At 41.0% G+C, this 9,629-nt stretch overlaps 1 non-coding gene across 1 annotated transcript; it reads left to right on the plus strand.

Moving 5' to 3' along the window:
* The first annotated feature begins 6,521 nt into the window (after positions 1–6,521).
* Positions 6,522–6,625, plus strand: LOC112746521 (small nucleolar RNA R71). Its single transcript, XR_003174401.1, has one exon. It is a non-coding gene; the product is annotated as a small nucleolar RNA R71 (small nucleolar RNA).
* The last annotated feature ends 3,004 nt before the right edge of the window (positions 6,626–9,629 follow it).

Consider the following 9,629-nt stretch of genomic DNA (forward strand, 5'->3'; position numbering starts at 1 on the left):
CCATATCTTGCAGTCTTGGTCGAATAAGAATAAAGTGCACAAAGCTCTAAACATGAAATGCAAAAAATTGTCACTAACTTAGCAAAATCATAAAATAAATGCACAAGTATGCTGAAAAGCATAAGAATAAAAAACTAGTATTTAAAAATTATAATATCCAAAAAAGTAAGAAAGGTCAGTGAAACTACCAAGATGCCCTGGCATCACAACACCAAACTTAAAGCTTGCTTGTCCCTAAGCAAGTACTGGAACAAGAGAATGATGAATGGAATATCCAGAGAATGAGTCATCCTTGTGGAAGTCATATTACTGATTTTATGGTGGTTCATGCATAGCAACTTAGGTTCATTCCATTACTGGCTTTCAGACCTTTATCATGTCCCTAAACACTTACTTTGTTTATATCTCATGAGACTTTTATTCATTGATCCTTTTATTGTTATTTCAAGGGTTATTTGTGTTATTTAGGCTAAGTGCTCTGTAAGGGGGCAACTCTTTAAGATAAGCTTTCAGCCAACACTCCCGAACCAGTTGGTTCAAGATGCTAGGTGTTGAAGCACCCCTAAGGACTTACTTCCTCAAGTCTCTCCCCCATACATACACACCACAGGCATATAGTTTATTTATTTTCTTTTCTTGAGACCTTGGTATCCAGCACCTCTTTGGGTACTAAATGCTCTGTAGTGAGGGTTACTCTTGATAATGGATTTTCAGCTGATAATCCCGGGTTAGTTAACCCAAGTTACCGAGTGATAAAGCACCCCTAAGAGCTTATTCATCCAAGTAGATCCCTCACACAGGAGCACCATAGACACTTGCCTCAAGGGTAAAACCATTGATGCCTAGCCTTATTTCTTACTCTTTTTCTTTTTTTTCACTTCCATTGTTCTTTCTCTTTTCTCTTCTTGGATCTTGTTTAACTTAGTCTCATGAGTATATCCAAGTCAAGTATTCAGGTAGATATTGTCCTCCTAACCTTGTGGTGAACCAACTTAGCTAATTATGACTACCCAAAGATTCATGAGTGCACTTCCACAATATGAACCTACTCTGGTCTTTAAAAACATAATCATTCTCTCTTCAATTTGATTTAAAATGGACAAGCTTACAAGTAAATAAGGAATGATGCAGTGACATTTAAACCAGAAATCATGGACCTATTCAGAGGAAAACTTAAAAGACAGAATTTAAAAAGGGTTCAACTACGAGCAACTACAAATCAAAAGTGCATTCGGACTTTCAACTTTTAACAATTCTGAGTACAATGGAATTAGGTAACAATACAACCTTCGGGTGATGATCTCTGGTCCCCCTCTCTCTTTGTCATCATCCTAGTTTTTGCTGCCTCGCTTCTTTGGGTGAAGGTGCACCATTTCCTTATAAGATTCCTGCAAGGTTACTGGAAGTTGCTTGTTCCCAAAGCACTTGAGACATAGTTAGCTTACATGCATGCTTGTGCCTCTCGAACTCAATTTGGTGTGTGAACACCAAACTTAGTTCTTTGCCTAGTACACAACATTGCATTTATGCAGAGACCCTCATATCTTGCTATCAGCAAAGCAATGATCACCTAAAGTCTAACTACATCTAAGTGGTTTCTCTTGATTGGATGGAGCTAGCAATGTTCTTTTGGAGTGGAGTGTAATTCTAACCAATGTCCTTTAGTGGAACACCAAACTTAGAACTACACTATCACTCTTGGATGTTCTGGTGTGGAACACCAAACTTAGCTCCTTACAATACAGGGGAAACAACTTTGTGATTTTTAATGAAATAAAGATGAAAGTGAAACTACCTGAGGTTGGGTTGCCTCCCAACAGAGCGCTCTTTTATCGTCGCTAGCTCGACGAGTCCTTAATTACTTGAGATGGTACTTTACTCTGGGGTTTTCCCTCATGTTGCCCAGATAATGCTTGAGTCTTTGTCCATTCACTATAAAAGTCCTTTCTGAACCTTCATCCGTGATTTCGATGTGGCCATATGGTGATACTTTTGTAACCATGAAAGGTCCGAACCACCTTGACTTGAGTTTTCCTGGGAACAGCCTTAATTTAGAATTGTAAAGGAGTACTTGCTGCCCTTTTTCGAAACTCCTGGGTGCCAGATGCATGTCATGTTTTCTCTTTGCCTTCTCTTTATACATCTTAGTGTTTTCATAGGCTTGTGACCTGAATTCCTCCATCTCTTGCAGCTGCAAGATCCTTTTTGCACCAGCAGCAATGCTGTCAAAATTTAGTATCTTGATAGCCCAAAGAGCTTTGTGTTCCAGCTCCAGTGGTAAATGACAAGCCTTCCCATAGACTAGTTGATATGGAGACATTCCAAGTGGAGTTTTGAATGCTGTTCTGTATGCCCAAAGAGCATCATCCAACTTCTTCGACCAATCCTTTCTAGATGCGCCCACAGTCTTTTCCAGGGTCCTCTTCAGCTCTCTGTTGGATATCTCAGTTTGCCCACTTGTTTGAGGATGGTAAGGTGTGGCTACTTTGTGTTTTACCCCATATCGTAAGAGGAGAGCTTCTAGTGATTTGTTACAAAAGTGGCTCCCTCCATCACTGATGAGGGCTTTTGGGACTCCAAACCGGCTAAAGATATTCTTCCTGAGGAAGTTCATGACTACCTTGTTATCATTAGTTGGGGTTGCAATAGCCTCTACCCACTTGGAAACATAATCTACTGCTACCAGGATGTACTTGTTTGCATATGAGGTTGGGAATGGTCCCATGAAATCAATTCCCCACACATCAAATAGTTCCAGTTCCAAGATGAAATTTTGTGGCATGGCATTTCTTTTGGGCAGGTTTCCAGATCTTTGGCATTCATTGTAGCTTTTTACTAGTTCCTTGGCATCCTTGAAAAGGGTGGGCCAAAAGAATCTGCTTTGTAACACCTTTGCTGCAGTTCTGTCCCCTCCAAAGTGCCCGCCATAGCATGAACCGTGGCAGTTCCACAGGACTTCTCTCCCTTCCTCTTCCGAAACACATCTTCTAAGAATTCCATCTGAACATTTCTTGAAGAGATATGGCTCGTCCCAGACAAAGTATTTTCCATTATTCATGAGCTTCCTCTTTTGATGTTTATTGATCCCTGGGGGTAATGCCCCAGTCGCCTTGAAATTTGCAATATCTGCGAACCATGGTGCTTTGTGAACTGTCATCAACTGCTCATCAGGGAAGAGCTCGTTCACATTAGTATCATTTTCTCCACCTTGATCATGGGGGATTCTGGATAGGTGATCTGCCACCTTGTTCTCCACTCCTTTCTTGTCTCTGATTTCAATATCGAATTCCTGCAACAGTAAGATCCACCTTATTAGTCTTGGCTTTGATTCTTGCTTGGCAAACAAATATTTAAGTGTTGTGTGATCTGTAAAAACAATCACTTTAGCACCAATGAGGTATGATCTAAATTTGTCAAATGCAAAAACTATTGCTAGAAACTCCTTTTCAGTAGTGGTATAATTCTTTTGAGTTTCACTAAGGACTTTGCTAGCATAGTATATCACACGAACTAGGTTATCTTTCCTTTGTCCTAACACTGCCCCAACTGCAAAATCAGATGCATCGCACATCAATTCAAATGGTAGGTTCCAATCAAGTGGGGAGATGATAGAGCAGAGGATAACCTCATTTTCAAATGTGCAAACGCTAGCATGCATGTTTCATCAAAGATGAATGGTGTATTAGATACAAGGAGATTGCTTAAGGGCTTGGCTATCTTTGAAAAATCTTTAATGAACCTTCTGTAAAAACCAGCATGCCCTAAAAAACTTCTAATTGCCTTGACATCACTGGGTGGGGGTAGTTTTTCAATAAGTTCTACTTTAGCTCTATCAACCTCAATGCCTTGGTGAGAGACCTTGTGACCAAGGACTATTCCTCCTGTCACCATGAAGTGACATTTTTCCCAGTTCAAGACCAAATTGGTCTCTTAGCATCTTTTCAATACCAAGGCGAGGTGATGTAGGCAACTAGGAAAAGAATCTCCGAATACCGAGAAATCATCCATAAAAACTTCAATGAATTTTTCTATCATATCTGAAAAGATAGAAAGCATGCAGTGTTGGAAAGTTGCAGGGGCATTACATAATCCAAATGGCATGTGCCTATAGGCAAACACTCCATACGGACAGGTAAATGAGGTTTTCTCTTGGTCTCTTGGATCAACCACTATTTGGTTATATCCTGAATAACCGTCGAGAAAACAATAATATGCGTGCCCTGCAAGTCTTTCCAACATCTGATCCATGAATGGAAGGGGAAAATGGTCCTTTCGTGTAGCCTCATTGAGTTTCCTGTAGTCTATGCACATCCGCCATCCAGTGACGGTCCTTGTAGGTATGAGCTCGTTCTTTTCATTGGTAACCACAGTGATCCCTCCCTTCTTTGGCACAACATGTATGGGGCTAACCCAAGGGCTGTCCGAAATTGGGTATATGACCCCTCCTTGCCAAAGCTTCATAACCTCTTTCTGTACCACTTCCTTCATGATTGGGTTCAGCCTTCTTTGGGATTGAATGGATGGCTTGGCATCATCTTCCAACAGTATTTTATGCATGCATATGGCTGAACTGATTCCCTTCAAGTCAGCAAGGGTCCATCGAATGGCATCCTTATGCTCCCACAGCACCTTGAGTAGCTCGTCCTCTTGATCTTGACTGAGGGATGAATTTATGATCACTGGGTAGTTTTCATTTTCTCCTAGATATGCATATTTGAGAGTGGGTGGCAATGCTTTGAGTTCAGGTTTGGGTGCTTCTGATTTTTTGTTCCCTTCCTTTGGTGCATCTGGTATATGTATTTCTGCTGTAGCTACCTCTTCACTTGATTCAGATTCTTCCTCCACCAATCTCTCGTTCTCTTTAGGTTCATCTTCTTCAAAATTCTCCTACACTTCATCCTCAAGTGCATCTAACCTCATGCATTCCCCCAATTGTTCCGGTGGATAACTCATGGCCTTGAACACATTGAATGTCATCTTTTCATTATATAATCTCAGGGTGAGGTCACCCTTTTGAACATCAATGACAGCTCCAGCAGTGACCAAGAATGGCCTTCCCAAAATGATGGAGGTTTTGGCGTCTTCCTGCATGTCCAGCACCACAAAATCTGCTGGGAATATGAAATCTCCTACTTTTACTAGCAAATCCTCCACTATCTCGTGAGGGAATTTGAACGACCGGTCTGCCAGTTGTAGAGCCATTTTTGTTGGTTTAGCCTCCTCAATTTTCATCTTTCTCATCATAGCTACTGACATCAAATTGATGCTGGCCCCTAAGTCACAAAGAGCCTTTTCTACTATGATTTCTCCTATAATGCAAGGGATCTGAAAACTCCCAGGATCCTTCAGTTTCTGAGGTAGTTTATGCTGAATGATAGCACTGCACTCTTCAGTTAGTATCACAGTCTCATTGTTCTTCCAGCTTCTCTTCTTAGTCATTAGCTCCTTCAAAAACTTGGCATAAAGTGGCATTTGTTCTATGGCTTCAGCAAATGGTATGTTGATTTGTAGCTTCTTGAAGATTTCCAAAAATCTCAAGAACTGGTTGTCATCTTCCTTTTTCTTCAATAGCTGGGGGTATGGAGCTCTTGAGACGTTCAGTTGGGGTATCTTTTTTTCTTTCTGCAAACTTGGCGTGGGGGGTCGCATTCCATCTTGCTCTTCTTCCTTTTCATTTGAGCCTTCTTCTTGTGGTTTTTGGGGATGTTCCTTCAGTTCCTTCCCACTCCTAAGTGTGATAGCTTGACACTCCTCCCTTTTGCTTGAATGGGCATCATAGCAAAAATTGTGGTTAGGAAATTGCTTAAACAGATAGCTGATTTGTGTCTCCAGTTTTGTGATGGCAGCATTTTGATTCTGCATGTTTGACTGCACTTCCTCTCTGAATGCTTTACTGTCTTGAATGTCTCTGCATATTCCTTCAATGAAGGTTTCGATCTTAGAGAGCTTGTCATCAATTGATGAGTGATTCGGAGCAGACGTGCTGTTTTGGTTTTGATAAGTATGTGGAGAAGTGTTGTTGTAGGGGTGTTGAGATGTCCTCTGGGTGAATTGCTTTTGATCTTGCTCACTTCCCCACCCAAAGTTCGGGTGATTTCTCCATCCAGGGTTATAAGTCTTGGAGTATGGATCATAGTTTTTCCTTGGTAAATTTCCAATGTAGTTGGCTTGCTCCTGACTCCCTCTGCTTCTTCATTCACTCCTTCTTGGATTGTTGATGAAGATGAGATTGCTGCTACTTGGTTCCTCTCCATCTTCTTGGTGAGGTCAGCCAGCTGCTGGGTAATGAGCTTGTTTTGGGCCAACAGAGCATCTACATTGTTTAGCTCCATCACTCCTCTTGTGTTCCCTCTTTCGGAAGCATAGAAGTAGTCGTTTTCTGCTACTGTTTCAATAACATCTATGGCTTCCTCAATGGTCTTCTTCTTGTTCAAGGATCCTCCAGATGAATGGTCTACTGCCTTTTTGACTCATAAGAGAGCCCTTCATAGAAAATGTGCAGCTGGACCCATTCGTTGAACATGTCAGGTGGACACCTCCTTGTTAAGTCTTTGAACCACTCCCATGCTTCATACAGAGTCTCACCATCTTGTTGCCTGAAGGTTTGAACCTCAGCTCTCAGCCTATTGATTCGTTGAGGAGGGTAGAATCTTGCTAAGAATTTGTTCACCACATCCTCCCAAGTTGTCAAGCTCTCCCTTGGGAAGGATTCCAGCCACTTGGCTGCCTTGTCTCTGAGTGAGAAGGGAAATAAGAGCAGTCTATAAGCGTCAGGATAAACACCATTAGATTTCACTGTGTCACATATTCTCAGGAAGGTGGTCAAATGTTGATTGGGGTCTTCTTGAACACCTCCTCCAAACGAACAGTTGTTCTGAACAAGGGTGATGAGCTGTGGTTTAAGTTCAAAGTTGTTGGCATGGATTGTTGGCTTTTGGATGCTACTTCCACAATTGCCTGGGTTTGGATTAATGTAAGAGCCCAAAACTCTTCTATCCTCCCCAGCATGATTTGCTCCACCTCCTCTGCCATGGTTGTGAGTCTCTTCTTCATGATGATTTTCCATGTTTTCTTCCATGTTTGGTTCAAAGTATTCCTCAAACTGTTCCTCCTCTTCTTCAGCACCAACTACTCATTTTTCTTTTGCCTCCCTCCTTAGTTTAAGGAAGGTTCTCTCCGGTTCAGAATCAAAGGAAGTTGAAGCCCTACTTCTTCTCCCTGTCATACAACCAACAAGTACAAGCAGAGAAAATAGGTGCAGACAGTATTTGTGTCAGAATTGTTGTTAGTTGTGGGTGATGCAATATATCAAACAGTTAGTGGGTTAGCAAACAGAATTGAAAATAACAAAGAAAAAAACAAAAGAGTAGAGGGAGAAGGAAAGAAGTATAACTAAAAGAAAAAGTAAATCACTCAAACAGAAAATGAAATTCACAAAATAAAATGCTCAATCTAGTGATCTTCCAATCTAATCATTGTTGATGCACAATCAATCCCCGGCAACGGCGCCATAAACTTGATGCACGGAAAACTTGTCTCGCAAGAAATCTCCCTTCGGCAAGTGTACCGAAGTTGTCGTCAAGTAAAAACTCACAATAGAGCGAGGTCGAATCCCACAGGGATTAATTGATCAAGCAACTTTAATTAGAAAAATGTTCTAGTTGAGCGAATCCAGGATTTGGGTTGAGAGTTGCAGAAAATAAAATGGCGGGAATGTAAATAACAGAAAAGTAAATGCTAGAATTAAAGGACTGGAAGTAAATGACTGAAAATAAATTGCAGAATTATAAATGGGAATGGGGGATTTGCTCATAAAAGTAAATCGCAGAAATTAAAGAGAATGGGTAAGATCAGAGATGGGGAGTTCATTGGGCTTAGGAGATGTTGCAATTCTCCGGATCAAGTTCATTTTCATCTATTCCTCAATCAATGCACTCATTGATCTCCTTGGCAATCTTAAGTGATTGAATTACAATTTCTTGCAATTCAATCTCTCAAATCTTGATCAATAGCCAATTCCTTGGTCAATTGCTCATGAGAAGAGATGAAGTATGGTCACTGATTATACCACATGCATTTCCCAAATCAAGTATTGAGAGGGTTATAGTCACATACCCATCCAAACCCAATTTGGTCCAGCATGAGAAAGCATTTCTAGCTTGATCTCTTCATTCCTCTTTCAAGGTTCAAAAGAGATCCAAGTTTGAATAGCTTCTCTTCCAAGATAACTACTCAATTGGATGAAGATCGAAAGCTTTCAAGTAAAATCAAGAGGAAAGATAGAAGAAGAATAATGAAAATTAGTATTGATCCATCAAATTACAACAGAGCTCCCTAACCCAATGAAAGGGGTTTAGTTGTTCATAGCTCTTGAAAATGAAAACAAAGATGGAGAATACATCATAAAACTAGAATTTGCAAAGAAAGTAAAATACAGAGAGTAGATCTCTTTTTCCCAGCCTCCAGAGCTTCTTTACAATTCAAAGCTACTCCTATATATACTACTCTTCTCAGCTTCTAGTTTACTCTTCAAGTCTTGGGCCTTTAGATCTTGAGTTTGAAGCAGTTCTTTTCTTCATTTGGGCTTGGCTTTACTTGCAGAGAGAAAGTGCTAAGTGGGCAGAGACTTCAGCTCAGGACGTTAGGGGTGTTAATATTTAGTGAGAATATAAGTTCGAGAACGTTAGTGACACTAAACATTGTCACTAACGTTCCAATGCACCCCTTTGCCTTACGTTAAAACCCACGTTAACTAGGTTAACGTGGCTTTTAACGTTGCCTTGTTAATCCTTCGAGAACGTTAGTGACACTCAACATTGTCACCAACGTTCCAGTGTGCCCCTTCTTGTTTCACGTTAAAGCCCACGTTAACTAGGTTAACGTAGCTTCTAACGTGGTCCTTGCCAACCTTCGAGAACGTTAGTGACACTCAACATTGTCACTAACGTTCCAATGTGCCCCTGGGTCTCACGTTAGAGTCCACGTTAACTAGGTTAACATGGCCTCTAACGTAGCCATCTTTAGCCATCCCAACGTTAGTGACAATGTTGAGTGTCACTAACGTTGGCTCATCCTTCATTCCTCATCGTTAGCTTCCACGTTAACTAAGTTAACGTGGAGGTTAACGTGACTCTTGGGGGTTGTGTGGTTGCTTCAACGTTAGTGACAATGTTGAGTGTCACTAACGTTGTCGACAACTCTTCATCCTTTACATTAGTTCCCACGTTAACCAAGTTAACGTGGGAGTTAACGTGGTACTTTGCACCATAGGCCAACGTTAGTGACAATGTTGAGTGTCACTAACGTTGTCTTCTCTTCCCCTCTTAACGTTAGAGGCCATGTTAACTAGGTTAACGTGGCTTCTAACGTGGCCACTTATGAGTAATTGCCAACGTTAGTGACAATGTTAAGTGTCACTAACGTTGGCTCAACTTCTCTTCTCCACGTTAGAGTTCACGTTAACTTAGTTAACGTGACTCTCTAACGTGGGCATTGATGGCTTTTTGAGAATGTTATTGGCAATCACTTTTCTCATTAATCTTGCAAGTTACCTCCCCTTTTCTTGCTTCCTTTTTGGTCCTGAAATCAAGCAATAAAGTGCATCAAAGCTCTAGTCCAAGTCATGAGTA

Source organism: Arachis hypogaea, chromosome 14, assembly GCF_003086295.3.
Source record: "Arachis hypogaea cultivar Tifrunner chromosome 14, arahy.Tifrunner.gnm2.J5K5, whole genome shotgun sequence".
In the NCBI taxonomy this organism is placed as follows: domain Eukaryota; kingdom Viridiplantae; phylum Streptophyta; class Magnoliopsida; order Fabales; family Fabaceae; genus Arachis; species Arachis hypogaea.